This window comes from Rhinopithecus bieti, unplaced genomic scaffold (assembly GCF_001698545.2).
Source record: "Rhinopithecus bieti isolate Rb0 unplaced genomic scaffold, ASM169854v2 scaffold_48089, whole genome shotgun sequence".
NCBI classification, from domain to species: domain Eukaryota; kingdom Metazoa; phylum Chordata; class Mammalia; order Primates; family Cercopithecidae; genus Rhinopithecus; species Rhinopithecus bieti.
Genome location: NW_016819479.1, coordinates 1,431,081 through 1,447,758, shown reverse-complemented (window position 1 = coordinate 1,447,758; position 16,678 = coordinate 1,431,081). Strand labels below are relative to the sequence as shown.

The 16,678-nt window shown below is 44.7% G+C and overlaps 1 long non-coding RNA gene across 1 annotated transcript in view; it reads right to left on the bottom strand.

Annotated features, from left to right (window-relative positions):
• Positions 1-13,474: 13,474 nt before the first annotated feature.
• The window catches only part of LOC108519766 (uncharacterized), a 5,071-nt gene continuing 1,867 nt past the window's right edge, over positions 13,475-16,678 (bottom strand). The window contains exon 2 of the long non-coding RNA XR_001882728.1: positions 13,475-16,613. This is a non-coding gene — a long non-coding RNA (uncharacterized LOC108519766). The remainder of the gene's footprint in view (positions 16,614-16,678) is intronic.

Below are 16,678 nucleotides of genomic sequence, written 5' to 3'. Positions count from 1 at the left end.
GACCCCCACCTAGAGGGCGCTGAAGTCCAGTGTATGGGCAGAGGTGCCACCGAATGAGACTGCAAAGGCAGAAATGTCACTAGTAGAAAAGGGTGGCCTCAAAGCAGGGGGAGTAACAAAAACTCCCCAACGTGTTTGGTTTGCAGCCTGGCTAAACACACAGGAATTTCCACCCTGTCTTCCCATCCCAAGCACTTTGATTTCCTTTGTGTGGGCTCCTGTCCTAGAGAATGGTGTGGGGATGAGGTGCAGTTCTCTATGACTCTAACTAGATTTGACTTGGGGTTAGCTTCTGAGATGATACCAGGTTCTACATGTGGAATCTACGTTTGTAGATTACTGAGATTTTGGATAAGAGCATGTTACCACATCAAGCTTAGGAAAGCTGATAATTCGTTTATTTGGTTGATATAAAAATTTCAGATAATACATTTTATGTGTAAGAACTTGCTTTATTGTTTTTCTAAACTGACATTGTGGTTTGACTCATAGACATTGATATCAAAGCAGGAATAACTGAATTTTGCATAGTACTTTACAGTTTTCAAAGTCCTTTTCAGCAAATTATCACTTTTTATTGTCACAACATCTTGTGAGGCAGACAAGGCATGTATAGATTTTTATCCATATGTTATAGCTAAGAAACCAAAAAAAGGTTGCCTTGACCAGCATTTAAAAGCTGTTAAGTGACAGAACTGGTGATGGATCATGGAAGATCTGATTAGATACCTTGGCTTGGTCTTTGGTGGCTTCTACTGGTGCATAGAGGATGACCGAGGTGGGGCAGGGAATGAGTGGTCCACAGCTGTCTGAATTCAAGCAATTATGTCCCTTTAAGGGTGAGGAAAATAATTTATAGGATTTGGATGTCAAGATTTGGAAAGCTGCCTTTAGGAAATGGAGGGAAGGAGCCTAATTGGAGTACTGCCTTCACTCAGCATGAATGGCTTTGTTTGATCCCTGTCTCTGTTTGATTCCTTCAGTGACCTCCCTGCTCTGAAAGGCCCTGCTGGTTCCTCTGCTTTAGGCAGAGCCCAGCAGAGGGTGCTGGGAGCCTACTTCAGGGTAGGATGGGTGCAAGACCTGTCCATTTTGCAGAGATGGATCACTGGAAGAGGAGGAAACCTAAGAAAGGAATGGTTGTTAGAGCTTTCCCATCAGCAGAGTGATGATGATGGTGACCATGATAGAAGTAGAAGCCTGGATACACCTGGGGGTGTGGTGTGGTCTGGAAATGTTAGATGGTCTGGAGCAAGTTTCCTCAGTTTCCATTATTTGTTTAAGTCCTGAAATGGCAGCCATGAACAAGCAGGGAATGTGAGACAGAGAAGTTAGGAAATCAAAGGGCTGGGGAAAATGGTAGCAATGATCTCTACATCAATGCCACAGATGCTAATTGTTCTTAGCCACACTTTTGTGTTGTATTTAGAAATTACCATGATTTCTGACATGAATGTGTTATAAAAATAGGTTCAACAACTTGCCTAGCTCCCAGCAAATCATTGCACAGACAAACTTAGAACCATAGTCATTTGACAGAGTGACAGAGTCAAAGTGGACCCAAGGGATGGTTCCATCAAGTGCTTTCACTTCCTAAAGAAGGAAAATGAGATCCAGGGAAGGGAGAATACTTATCAAAGGTCACACAGCTAGTAGGGACATGTCAATATAATTGGTCAAGAATACAGGTGATGGGGCTGGGCACGGTGACTCACGCCTGTAGTCCCAGCAGTTTGGGAGGCTGAGATGGGCAGATTGCCTGAGGTCAGATGTTTGAGACCAGCCTGGCCAACATTGTGAAACACCATGCCTACTAAAAATACAAAAATTAGCTGGGTGTGATGGTGGGCACCTGTAATCCCAGACACTCAGGAGGCTGAGGCAGGAAAATTGCTTGAACCTGGGAGGCGGAAGATGCAGTGAACTGAGATTGCGCCACTGCACTCTAGCCTGGGTGACAAGGCGAGACTCTGTCTCTAATAATAATAATAATAATAATAATAATAATAATAATAATAAAGGAGATGACTGGACCTGGTGGCTCACACCTGGAATCCCAGCACTTTGGGACGCTGAGGTGGGTAGATCACCTGAACTCGGGAGTTCGAGACCAGCCTGGCCAACATGATGAAACCCCATCTCTACTAAAAATAAAAAAACTAGCCAGGTCTGGTGGCACATGCCTGTAGTCACAGCTACTCCGCAGGCTGAGACAGGAGAATCACTTGCGATCAGAAGGTAGAGGTTGCAGTGAGCTGACATTATACCACCACACCCCAGCTTGAGTAACAGAGCAAGACTGTCTCAAAAAAAAAATGTTTTTAAAGGCCAGGCGCAGTGGCTCATGCCTGTAATTCCAGCACTTTGGGAGGCCAAGGCAGGTGGATCATGAGGTCAGGAGATTGAGACCATCCTGGCTAACACGGTGAAACCCCGTCTCTACTAAAATACAAAAAATTAGCCGGGCGTCGTGGCGGGTGCCTGTAGTCCCAGCTACTCAGGAGGCTGAGGCAGGAGAATGGCGTGAACCCGGGGGGCAGAGGTTGCAGTGAGCAGAGATCACACCACTTGCACTCCAGCCTGGGTGACAGAGTGAGACCTCGTCCACCACCCCCCCCGCCAAAAAAGAAAAAAAGAATACAAGTGATGAAATCAGATCTGGCTTCAAATCTGGGTTCTGACAATTATTTATCCTGTGACTTTGGGTAAGTTATTTAACTTTTCTGATATCATTTTCCTCATCTGTAAAATGGGATAAGAAAATATATCTCTCTAAAGGTTGCTGTGAGGATTTAGTGGGATAATAAATGTGAAACATTTACAAATTACCTACTAATAGTAAACATTCAGTAAATGATAACTACTATTATAATTAGAACTCAGCTTTTCTGATTTCCAGATCACAATTCATTTTTTAGACCATGTGGCCTCCCTCAATCCCACTCAAGTCTCTGCATACCTATTATTACTTCTGCTATAATATCTTCAGGAAAGATTGTATCAATTATATAATGACTGAATGAATGACAGTAGGTTTATTTGACTTCACAATTGCCTTACATATAAAATATGATAAAACTAGTTGGGCTACAGAAGGACTCCTAAGCAGAGTGACTTAAGCAGGATAGGAGCTTATTTTTCTGGTGGGACAGTCTGCCTTCTTCAATGATTGAGTCTTGGCCAGGCGCAGTGGCTCATGCCTATAACCCCAGCACTTTGGGAGGCCAAGGAATGTGGATCACTTGAGGTCAGGAGTTCGAGACCAGCTTGGCCAACATGGTGAAACCCCGTCTCTACTAAAAATACAAAAATTAGCCAGGCATGGTGGCAGGCACCTGTAGTCCCAGCTACTCGGGAGACTGAGGTAGGAGAATCGCTTGAACCTGGAGGCAGAGGTTGCAGTGAGCTGAGATCGTGACACTGCACCCCAGCCTGAGTGACACAGTGAGACTCCATCTCAAAAAAAAAAAAAATCCAAAAAACAAACAAAAGAAAACAATTAAGTCTCATCGTATGTTCAAGGTGGCTTCTTAAATTCTTATTTTTTTTTCAGGCATACAAATAGTTCGAGAAGGCTACAAATGCCTGATTTTTATTTTATTTTATTTTATTTTTTAGATGAAGTCTTGCTCTGTTGCCAGGCTGGAGTACAGTGGCGCAATCGTGGCTCACTGCAACCTCTGTCTCCTGGGTTCAAGTGATTCTCCTGCGTCAGCCTCCCGAGTAGCTGGGATTACAGTTGCCTGCCACCATGCCCAGCTAATTTTTGTATTTTTAGTAGAGATGGGATTTCACCATGTTAGCCAGGATGGTCTCGATCTCCTGACCTCATGATCCACCAACCTCAGCCTCCCAAAGTGCTGGTCTGATTATTTTAAAAATAAGACCAAGATTAGCACCCATCACTTACATCATTTAATTGGCCAAAACTTGTCACATAGTTGCAAGAGGAGCTGGGAAATGTAGGCTTCCTCCACTGGGAAGTCATGTGACCTGATGAAGACCTGAGAACAATATTGGGAACCTGAAGTCAGTAACAAGCTTCTTACTATTATAGCAATGAGAGCTACTCTTAATGTAAGTGGTGTTATGTATTTCTGAAGATCTATCCACCTCACTTTTCACCACACCAAAAAAATGCATTGCCTAGAAAAGTATCTTCTCTTTAAACAGTTTGGTTATTTGTTGTGATTCAAAAGTAATGTAGAGGCTGGGCACAGTGGCTCACGCCTGTAATCCCAGCACTTTGAGAGGCCGAGGCAGGAGGATCACCTGAGGTCAGGAGTTCGAGACCAGCTTGGCCAACATGGCGAAACCCCATCTCTATAAAAATACAAAAATTAGCCGGGTATGGTGGCACATGCCTGTAGTCGCAGCTACTCGGGGAGGCTGAGGCAGGAGAATTGGCTTGAATCCAGGAGGCAGCAGTTGCAGTGAGCCGAGATCGCATCACTGCACTCCAGCCTGGGTGACAGAGTGAGGCTCCATCTCAAAAAAAAAAAAAAAAAGGATAATTTAGAGGCAGAGAAGTTGCTGGTGGTTATAGAGAGCCATCCCCTTCTTCTGCTCCTTTTCCCTTTCCTAGGACTGAAAATATCCACAGAAGTGATAAAAACATATAGCTGTTTTGTAGGAGGGGAGGGAAAGAGCAAGAAAGTTGCTACCTCAGGCTCCTTGGTTCTGCTTTAGTTTATAATAGCCCAGTTGGCTGAAGTGGGACAAGGGTTCCCAGCATAGCATCTCACCTTAAGCTGCCAAAGAGTATGATAAAGAATTGCTAGTGCAAAACAGAGCTGGAAAATGAGTGCGAGAAGCATGAAGCAACTGAGAAAAGTGATTTGCTGGTGGAGATGGAGAGAGCAAACATTGAAGTGCTGTGGTGAATTATGAAATGTGGATGCTGTTTTGACCATATGGGGGTTACATTCTCTTCCCTGAAGGAGATGACTATCCAGCATATAGCTAACCCAGGAGCACCATCTACACTTGCTCAGTTTGTAAAGACTTCAGGAGGTCACTCCAAGAGTCTGAATCTATGAAAGTGTTTCTGAAAAGCTGAAAAACAGTTTCCAGAATCTCTCATGCAGATAGTAATTTCTAGAACTTTAGTACTCTCTTGACCCACTTTGGGAATATTTTACTGGGATCAGAACAGTTTCTGAGACAGTAGGTAATTCAGGCTCTGAAAGAAAACAAATGGAAGAGGTAAACCCAGGCAAAGATTCTGATTGCTATGCCCAGGGGCAAGGACTCCAAAAGGCTGGGAGGACTCTGTGCAATGCAGTTATCAGAAGAGAATGCCTGGTGGTGCCGTCCTCTTGAAGATCTCTCAGATCTAGCCTTTCCTTCCTGTTCCCACTGCTACTGGGCCTGGCTCTCAGGATTCTCACAGGCTTATCTTGCTGCCTATCTTGCTGGTAACTTGTCTCCTTGCCACTCACCTTTTGTTCCTCAAAGCTGCATATTATTGCCACAATAATTCCCCAAATCCTTTTCATTGTGAGCCGTCTTTACTTCAGAATGCACCAAGTAGACTTACTAAAGTTGTATTATATTTCTTTTTTCATTTTTTGTTGGAGCTGATGTTTTTATTTTTCTTACTGTATTAAATGCTTGTACAGTAAGTATGTATGACTTTTGGAAGAATGAAAAAATGAAGTCAGTTTTCAATGCCTCAAAATTTGGGGGATGGGAGACACAGTCAGGAGCTACTTTGGCTTTAGGTTCTTTTCTGACAAGTCTAAATGTTTTGGGCAGCATTTGAAGCCTCCATAAATAGTCCTACTCTAACTCAAATATACTGTTCCCCAGCCCTTCAGCCTGGACTCTGAAGGAAAGCCTGCATAGTTTGCTTATAGCATCCAGCTTCTGCTCTTGTCAATCCTGGCCCTCACAGCTTACTTAAGTCACAGCCATTTTTCCGGATCTCACCTTTCTGGACCAAATTAATTTTTTTTTTTTTTTTTTTTTTTTTTGAGACAGAGTCTTGCTCTGTTGCCCAACCTGGAGTACACTGGCATGTTCTCGGCTCCCTGCAACCTCCACCTCACAGGTTCAAAAGATTCTCCTGTCTCAGCCTCCTGAGTGGCTGGGATTACAAGTGCCTGCCACAATACCTGGATAATTTTTGTATTTTTAGTAGAGATGGGGTTTCACCATGTTGGTCAGGCTGGTCTTGAACTCCCGACCTCAAGTGATCTGCCTGCATGGGCCTCCCAAATTGCTGGGATTACAGGTGTGAGCCACCGTGCCCAGTCTGGAGCATATGAATTCTTAAGCTTATCTGTCATGTCTATGACATTTTATTTATGTCTGTACCACATCCCTTGGAAAATTGATTATGTCATTTTAGTTGTTGCCAACTATTTTACGGGTGTGATTCTTGTATCCTAAATAAATTCCAAGTTATTTGAGGACAAGGGTGAGATCTTGCAAATTCCCTGCTTTCCTCACACCATCTGGCATAGTTCTAAACATGTAATAGATATTCCATTGATAATTATATTTTGAGAACTTTATTTACATCTTTGCTATATGACTTAATATGTGTCAGACCACTGTGTCATCCTTCTCACAAATATTTGTAGGAAGATTTTATAGGGATGGTGATCATAAATACAGAGGAATAGAAAACTAATGGGGGGACTTGGGGTGTCAGTAACAAGCTGATTGTATAACCTTGGGAAACATGAACTTTGCCCTGACTTGCCAATCAACCACTCTCCCTGTGACTCTTGTTGACTATTCTCATCACTGCTCCATCTTTTGTCCTTAGCAAACTGTGAACCTCATTGTCTACACCAAGTTTCTTCCCTTATTATTGTGGACAGCTCTGTTCATTTGTCTTATTTTCATCAGCGTTGGAGGTACCTTTTTCTCCATGGAACAGGCTTCATATTTCTTTCTTTCTTCCTTTCTTCCTTCCTTCCTTCCTTCCTTCCTTCCTTCCTTCCTTCCTTCCTTCCTTCCTTCCTCTCTTTCCTTCCTTCTTTTCTTTTCTTTTCTTTTCTTTTCTCCTTTCCTTTCCTTTCCTTTCCTTTCCTCTCCTCTCCTCTCCTCTCCTCTCCTCTCCTTTCCTTTCCTTTCCTTTCCTTTCCTTTCTTACAGAGTTTTGCTCTTGTTTCCCAGGCTGGAGTGCAATGGCGCAATCTTGGCTCACCACAACCTCCACCTCCTGGGTTCAAGCAATTCTCCTGTCTCAGTCTCCCAAGTAGCTGGGATTACAGGCACATGCTGGTCTTGAACTCCTGACTTCAGGTGACCCACCCACGTTGGTCTCCCAAAGTGCTGGGATTGCTGGCTTGAGCCATGGTGCCCAGCCTCCCAAATTTCATCAGTGGGTTAGAAAGCCCACCTCCTCTACGGCCTGGACTTTCAAATATGCTAATTCTCTGCAATTGTCACTAAAAAATAGGAACTTTTGTCATTGTACATATGGCTATAAAACCTCTGTTTAGTTTACTCATGTATTTTGTCCATTATCTGTGTGATCCAGCAGGATGTGATCCAAATAATAGTTGATCATAGATTGTAAACTGTGAGAGGGTGCAATGTTGTATTTTTTTAATGTGCCTAGGGCAGCTCCTGGCTGGCAAAGGTATTTCAAAATGATTACTAAATGGTGCCTTTAGAAAAGGCCATGAACTTAAAAACCCATCTCTGACTTCTCACTGTTATGCTAATGACAGAACTAGATAGAAAGAAAGTATGAGTAGCTCTGATCTTAGTTAAGCCCCATTCCTGATTAGCAGTGTGACCTTGTGCTAATTATCTAACCTCTCTAAACTCACTTTTAGAAGGAAAATGTGGATAATAATAGTACCTAACTCATAGTATTGTTGTGAGGATTAAGTGAGATAACACATGTAAAGTGCCTAGAAAAATTCATAGCTATCACTTTTGCAGTTGTTTTCATTATTTCTTAAGATAAAAGACAAGCTGGGTGCGGTGGTTCATGTCTGTTATCCCAACACTTTGGGAGGCTGAGGCGGGCAGATCACTTGAGGTCAGGAGTTCGAGACCAGTATGGCCAACATGGTGAAACCCCGTCTCTACTAAAATACAAAATTAGCCGGGCATGGTGGTGGGTGCCTGTAATCCCAGCTACTTGGGAGGCTGAGGCAGGAGAATCGCTTGAACCCGGGAGGCAGAGGTTGCAGTGAGCCAGGATAGCACCACTGCACTCCAGCCTGGGTGACAAAGCGAGACTCTATCTCAAAAAAAAAAAAAAAGATAAAAGACAGCTGAGTAATAAATGAATAAACCAGTAGCTTCTCAGTATAGCTGTTGGATTAAATGGGATCTGTGAGGTCTCTAATATCAGCAGAAGCCTGAACCTTTCAGTCAATTCAGTTGGGTGGCTATTATCCTGAGGCATCCCCTTTTTCTGTCCTGTGTCCCTTTCCTAGGACGGAAAATATCCACGAAAGTGATAAAAATGAATGGCTGTTTTGTAGGAGGGGAGGGAAAGAGCAAGAAAGTTGCTACCTCAGGCTCCTTGGTTCTGCTTTGGTTTATAACAGCCCAGTTGGCTGAAGTGGGACAAGGGTTCCCAGCATGGCATCTCCCTTTAAGCTGCCAAAGAGTATTGATTGCTAAAAGGCAATCAATTTTTGTTTGGTTTGTGGGAGGGAACACAGTCTGCAAGGTCACTGAAATTTTATTGTCGGAATGTTTCAAACCAATGTCAATGTGGAGGCAGAGTTCACAAAGAACACAACATTGAATCAAAAAGAAAACCAGACAGAGCAGCATCTTGAGTGCTTTTCTTCTGACCTTCTCTTTTTGGGCCTGACAACTCTTTGCATTTTAATAATTTACCTCTCAAGTCAAAGGCAGTGGTAGGCCTGCCGACGGAAGACTTGACTTAGTGTGTGGACTTTGAGAAATCATCTGAAAAGAGACACGGAGGACGGAGGCAGTGGGCCTTTAGCTGTTCCTTCCTACAATCTGTTTTGCTTTTGTGAAAAGTTGGAGGGGCAGCTCTTTTGAGTCTTCATGCAGAACCGCCTGGATTTTCATGTGGTCTTGCAGGTAAGTGGACAGAATGAGTTGGTGTTGTCATTCCTGGACGTTTCAGCTTTGTCACTGCCGCCTCCTGGGGCTACTTGTGCTCTCAGTATAGCAAAAAGAACACAGTGCAGAGAAAAAGCTGACCACAGTAAGAACAGCATAGGAATTTATAAACTGGATGGAGAATATTGCCCAATTCAACAAGGTGAAACCAGTTTCTTTCATAAAATCACATCATTGTAGAGAAAGAGAAATGGGAATGTCTTACTACTTTGTCAACACCAAACAAAACACTATTAGCCACTGTGCAAGTTTAATTCTGAAGACAGAGATGTTTCTCAGAGTAAGCCTGGGATCTTTTCACCCATTTGGTACGACACCATTTGTTCCTGAATGAAAGACTAGAGAACACAGTTTCTCTGAGTCTCTTTTTCTCTTCTCTGACCTTGATAATTTCACATCTCTGGGACTATATGATGAAAAGTTCTACTTGCCCAAGCACAGCCTTCTATGAAAGACTTTGAAATGGCCTGTCAGCCTGTAGTCCTGGTAATGTTGGCTCACCTTACCCAGCTGAGGAGCCTCTGGTGTACAGGAAGATAGGGTGCCATACAGCTGAAGAAAAGGTACTAGTGAGATGCTTAATAAAATCCAGAGACAGTTCATTGCTAGTGAAGTAACAGGGTTGTTTGAGTGATTTTGTCTAAAAGAAAATGGATCAAAGAGAACAATGTGACTCAATCTTCACCTCCTTGTTCAAATCCAGTAATTTGCAGTGTAAATTGAGTCAACTGGATCAGCAATTCCCACACCACAATAATATACTGAACATTTTGCTGAACACTTTCTGAGTTTTTACTATGTTCTGGGAACTGTTCTAAACAACTTACAGGTAACATTTCATTTAATCCTCACAGTTTTCTGAGATACCTATTGGTATAATACCTATTTGACAGATTTAAAAAATGAGGCTCAGAGAGTCTCAAGCTGATCTCTGCAAGTTTACACAGCTAGTAAATGGCAAAGACAGAATTAACTTACTCTGTAGGTTTAAAATCCTAAAGCATAATTTGTTTCCTTCAATATTTACAGAAATTTTAATAATCTTTAATAATCATTGCGGAAGACGGATACTATTGCGTAAATAATTTTTTTTTTTTTTTTTTTTTTTTTTTTTTTTTTTTTTTTTTTTTTGAGACAGAGTCTCGCTCTGTCACCCAGACTGGAGTGCAGTGGCATGATCTTGGCTCTCTGCAACCTCTGTCTCCCGGGTAAAGTGATTCTCGTGCCTCAGCCTCCCAAGTAGCTGGAATTACAGGCATATGCTACTACACCCGGCTAATTTTGTATTTTTAGTGGAGATGGGGTCTCACCAGGCTGGTCTGAAACTTCTGGCCTCAAGTGATCCTCCTACCTTGGCCTCCCAAAGTGCTGGGATTATACGTATGAGCCACTGCACCCAGCCTAAATAAAAGCAGTCTTTTAAAAAGAGAATCATTTCCTTCATCAGCTCCACATAACCTTCTTAAAAGTGATCGTAATTCTTCTTTCTCCATCACACTTCCCTATCCAACATTTTCAACACCAGCCTGAGAAGGGAGGATTGGGCAGTGGAGAGGGGCGGGGAGGGATGTATGGGGGGGTAGGTAGGCAGTGTTCCAGATCCTTCTTCCAGGGCATTCTCCATCTAGTTTCTCCTGGGATAGCGAGAGCCTGTAATCCAGGCTCAAGAGTGGGCAAAATGAACCATATGCTCTGAGGAGGGGAGAACCTCTCTTCACCATACTCTTCCCCCTACTCCAGCACACACAGGCATAGAAAAGTCAAGCATTGTTGGTGAGCAGGGATTTTCTGATTTTCTTTTTTTCTTTTTTTGAATTGAGACAGAGTTTCACTCTTGGTGCCCAGGCTGGAGTGCAATGGTGTGATCTTAGCTCACTGCAACCTCTGCCTCCTGGGTTCAAGAGATTCTCCCAAGTAGCTGGGATTACAGTCACCCACCACCACGCCTGGCTAATTTTTTGTATTTTTAGTAGAGACGGGGTTTCACTAGGTTGACCAGACTGTTCTCGAACTCCTGACCTTAGGTGATCCACCCGCCTCAGCTCCCAAAGTGCTAGAGTTACAGGCATGAACCCCCGCACCTGGCTGAGCAGGGATTTTCTAAATGATGGTGCTAAGCCTAGAGGATTGAGATAAATGAATAGAAAGCTGGGAAGACAAAAATATTTCATTCTTCTTGAAGTGGGGAAAGGGAGCGGGAAAAACAAAGTAGCTAGCATGCAATTGTGTTTCAAATGTATTATGGTAAATCTTCGCTGGTACTCAAGGCAGCTCACCTATACAAGGGAGAGGAAGTCCGAGGTTTGTTTTTATTCATAGATTTTCAGCTTCACTGTAGATACTGTTGTGTATGGTAATTCCTAGGCAGAATGTGGAGTTTCTCTGGGCGGTTTAGTTGGCATTTATAACAGGACTTGGATTAAAAGTCTTTCTTCTCAAAAACTGGTTCAGTGATTGAGGCTGAAAGGAGCCCTGCTTTGAAACTCTCTCCTAAAAAACCTAAGACAATCACAGCAGCCTTACTTTCCTTATTGTCATGGGTCTGCTGTGAACCATCACAAGTTTAGCCCACAGGACACTCTCAGAGACCCCCCACTCCACCCAAGGTGGGAAGTCACACCAGTCCATGGACCACAGAAGACCCCTCGTGAGATTCCCAGCAAGTGTCAGTATTAGAGATATTACTGTGCTTATAGGACCCCAGAGCAGAGTTTATGGGGTCTTGTGTTTGAAAGCAACAGTACATACACCATTTCCTTTCCTGTGATGTTCCTCTTTTCCTCACGCTCCCCTTGTAGGTTAATTGAAAACCTGGTGCTTTTTGACTTCTAAAAGGCTGAAATTGGAAGAGTAAATAAAATGATAAGGAGAAGAAAAGGCAAGTTGATCAGCTGAGTGGCCTCAATATCATCTCGTTATGAATTTCTGTAAGCAATGCTTCTGAATTGTCAATTTTATCAGCCAAATGTAATTTTTTGTGTGTCTGTGTGTGATAGAATAAGTATTGCACATCTCAGCCAGCCTATGCCTTTCATTCTTCTCCTCAATTCCCAAACGACTTTGAAGAAGGGAAATCAATAAATCAATTGGTACTTTGTCCAATACCCATTTCAATGACATCACAGCACCATTTGCTAAAGATTGGACATCAGTTACGGAAAAAGACTGAGACACTTTCATTTGATAATGTATCTCTGCCTTTGTGAACAAGAATACGAAAAGGAATAGTGAATTGACCTTGTAAATAGTAAATTTTGGGTTGATCCTATGAAAAAACAAAAGGGGATAATTATAGAAAGGATGATAAAATATCATTTATATCCCAGGATGTATGATAAAGTCAGTGGTATATTTTGGGCTTATCCTTTAATATTTCATTCAAAAAAATTTCCCTACTTTTGCCAAATCAATTTTTTATTAGATTTTTTTCAAATCTTATTTTAGAAATTCCTGCCCGTTGGTTCTTAAAAATGACACCAAAATGTAACACTTAAAATCTATAAACAAACACTTAAATTAAAGACTAAGTTAGGTCTGGTTTTTGGAGAAAAAATACACAACTTGGAAGAATGCTTTTATAATACCAACAATCCCACCTTTTTCATTCTTTTGTTTGTATATTCGTTCATTTATCCACATATTTGCATGTGGCCAATATTCTTTGTTTTGCTTGGAGACAGGATCTCACTCTATCCCCTAGACTGGAGTGCAGTGGCACAATCTAATTGCAACCTCCCTCTTCAAGCGATTCTTCTGCCACAACCTCCTGAGTAGCTGGGATTGCAGGTGCCCCACACCATGCCTGGTTAATTTTTGTATTTTTGACAGAGACAGAGATGGGGTTTCACCATGTTGGCCAGCTTGTCTTGAACTCCTGGCCTCAAGTGATCCACCTGCCTTGGCCTCCCAAAGTGCAGGGATTATAGGCGTGAGCCACTGTGCCCGGTCTCATATATCCAACATTATTAAACAGGGATAAAACAATAAAACTGGCCAGGTCTGGCGGCTCATGCCTCTAATCCCAGCACTTTGGGAGGCTGAGACAGGTGGATCACCTGAGGTCAGGAGTTTGAGACCAGCCTGGCCAATATGGTGAAACTCCATCTCTACTAAAAATACAAAAAGGAGCTGGGCATGGTGGCAGGCATCTGCAGTCCCAGCTACTTGGGAGGCTGAGGCAGGAGAATCGCTTGAACCCGGGAGGCAGAGGTTGCAGTGAGCCAAGATAGCACCACTGCACTCCAGCCTGGGTGACAGAGTGACACTCTGTCTCAAACAAAAACAAAAACACACAAAAAAGCAATGAAACTATATTTTCCAGTCTTTCCCCAGATATGTCAATGTTATATGTAATGCCATTTCTAAGATTCAGCCTCCCTTGGAAGCAACTGTTACATTCTTTTAAAGATCTTCCAGATTTTGCTATCATTACAATAGTGTTAAAGGAGTATGCCTAACTAAGAAGGCCAAAATATGTGGGAACATAATCACAATGATAATGAGTGCTCTGTAGTCAAACTCACTGGACTGAGAGTTAGAAGAGGAGAGTTCCAGTCTCAGCTCAGTGCATGGGGCCTTTCTCACCTGGAGTGTGATTCCTTGCCTCTACTCAGTTCAAGCTCCTCACCAATAAACTTTAGGTTTCCTTCCAAGTTTGAAATTCTTTGTTTTTATGATTCTCTTTCAAGAGGCCTTGATGACTTGGCATTAGGAGAGTTGTTATGAGTTGTGGGTCCCCAGCCAAAGATGGATTTGTGTATAAGGAGAGCCTGCAGTCTTTTATCTGTGGGAGTGTTGACCAGGAAGTCTCTGGCCGTTCAGCACAGGTGTACTGCCACACTGGGTGCAGTTGAGGGTCTGCAGATTCACAGTCTAACTGGTTTCCCTTTGACCTTGGCTTAGTCTTGTTCTCTAAACATTAGTCATACCTTAAAATGAAAGCCTTTAAACCCTTATTAAGTCTATGGAGTCAGAAAAAGAGAGACTCTTTTGATGACATTACTGCAGCAAAACCGGCAAGTGTCTTCTGAGCGCCTATTTTGTGCTGGGATCACCTAAAACTCTTGGAAATAAGTGACTTGGAAAATACAGTGAGAAGGGATTATGCCACCTAAAATATTAAAAGGGCTTAAAATTTGTGGAACTGAGACTAGTTCTAAACCACTGCTATACTCATACATACACACATGTACATATTTATATATGGCATATACATATATATGGGCAAACACATGTAATGGATATATTATATATGGATATGGGCAAAGGAGGTGATCTCACCCACAAATTTTTCAACAATGTTTAGACCTAGAGAATATAATTAGTTCTCCCCCAACTTTGCTCTGCAACAACAGGGAATTAGGAGGGAGCTTGGCCCTGTGTTCCCTTCTCTGCTCATGGCGCCTTATCTGGAGGGCAGGTGAGGAGTCCTCCCGCGCTCTGCTGGGAGTCCCGGCCGTTGGCAGCAGGGCCCACCAGAGGCCAGAACACAAGCCAGCCTGGCGCCCGCGGCGGCTCCCCCTACCGGGAGTCCGGAGCAGCGCCGATGGCTTGGTCCCGGGTGGCACAACCGCTTCCCAGCCGCCCGCTCCACGGAGGCCCTGCGGGAGGGATCAGCAAGCTGCAGCCCGCCTGGCCTGACCGCGCAGAGCGGAAGCGCTCCGCGCGGGTAACAAGCATTTTCCAGCACAGGCAATTAGTTGCAAATAAACATCTGAAACGCCGGTTCTGTAAACCGAGTGCCCAACGCACGCCTCTAAACGGGCGGGGCCGTGGGGGTAGTAGGGGTGAGAATGATAGGAAAGATGCTGGGCCTGGGAAGGAGCCAGGGGTAGGGGTGGGGGCAGGGAGGCGCCCCATCAAGCGCTCCCCGAGTTCAGAGGCACTTAGGTTACCAATGGATCAGGGCTGATCTCAGGAGAGGTAAACGACCATCCTTGGAACACGGAGCCCTTCTTCCCTGCCTGGTATCTGCGCGTGCTTTGGGTAGTTCGCACAACCCACCCCAGCTCCGGATGCCCTGGGATACCCGGACCCGGGAGAGAGAGCGTCAGCGGGGCGCAGCTACTTTGCACTCGCCGATTCTGACACAACAGATAGTTAATTGGGGCCTTCGAAATCAAGGACTAAGGTGAGCAGAGGATTCCCCCAGCCCCTGGCTCTAGCCTTTGGGACCTCCCTCCCGCGTCTTGGGTCAGAGCAGCGTCCGCAGCAAACTCCTTTGGGGTGAAAGACGCGGGTGCGAATTAGTTTCAAAGTGGAAGGTTGCTTACACGTGAGCGGGGTCGCCAGCTCTTTGAAGGGCGCACGTGCGGAGGCTCCGGCAAGGATGCAGTTCCGTGCGCGTGTTAGCGCAATGCGCACTCCGCTGGGCCCAAACAGTAATCAGTTCTGCCAAGTGGGTGCTGTCCGGGTTCCCACTGGTGTGGTGGGTAAGTCGGGAGCAGAATAACGGAGCGCATTACCTGGGAAGCCAAATTTGCAAAGCTTAACCCAGTCCTCCTCGGGGGCACTTCCTGTAGAATAAGCCGTTGGTGTATAGCAGCCATACACTTAACAAAGATGTGGGCATAAAAAATGATAGAAAATAATGGGGTGAAGGTTTGACCCGCCACCAGGCTTCTTTTCCTCGCCTGTTCCGCAGGCCGAGGTCAGTTTTGAATCAAGTGCAATACGCAGTGGGTGTCACCCGACCCTCTCCTGGCTCTGCTGAGGTCGTGATCCCTCTGACCCAAGCAGAAACCCTCCAGCTTCGGAGCAGCTCGGGACCTCCGTGCCCCAAGTTGGCATCCCCAGACCAAGCTCCAGGGAGTCGGAGGTAAAGGAAGGCCGACGCTCAGAGCGTCCCCAGCGTCTTCCTGGGGATCCTCCGGCAGGGGCTGCGACCTGTGTGCGGAAGAGTCGTCTCAGCCCTTTCCAGTATGGGGCTCTCAGGCATCAAGATTCCACGGGAGACTGTGACGACCTTCTCCAGCTGCCCACTCTTTCTTGCCCAACTGGGCTGAACCCGATCACAGAGACTGGTGTCTTCCCAGCCACACACTCCTGATTCCCAGCCGGGTGACCAGACCGGTCTAGAGAGTAAAGGAAGGGGGTAAAGGGGAGAGGAGGAAGGGATTCGTTTCCTGCCTGCTTTCTTCTTATCTCCGCGTTCTCAGAAGTTGGGCTGTTACAAAGAAAAACTTTCTAAGCTACCTCCCCATTTTTGTGGAAGGTGTTGTACACATCTCCCCTCCCCCCAAATACACATACCTTTCTCTACCCCCTGCTCCTCCCACTTTCCGGGAAAGTGTAATAGGTGTGAACATCGACTAAGCCCAGTGTCTGCAGCACTGCAACAAGCTAAATGTGGGAAGGGGTTTCGCTAGTGTTTATTTCTGAAGTTGCTGATGTACTCGTGGCAAGGGAACTCGGCTTGTTGGCGAGTACGAAGCCGAGCCCGGGGCGCCTAGGCTGTGAACACCTCGTGCGAACTTGGTCCGGCCTCTAGGTCCCTGGCCTCGGGCCCTTAGGCTCTGCCGGGGGCCAGGATCAGGTTCCTGAGAAAACAGAAGAGTCAAACAAGTGATCTCGCTACTTTACCCTCCCTGCCCAACCTCCCCCC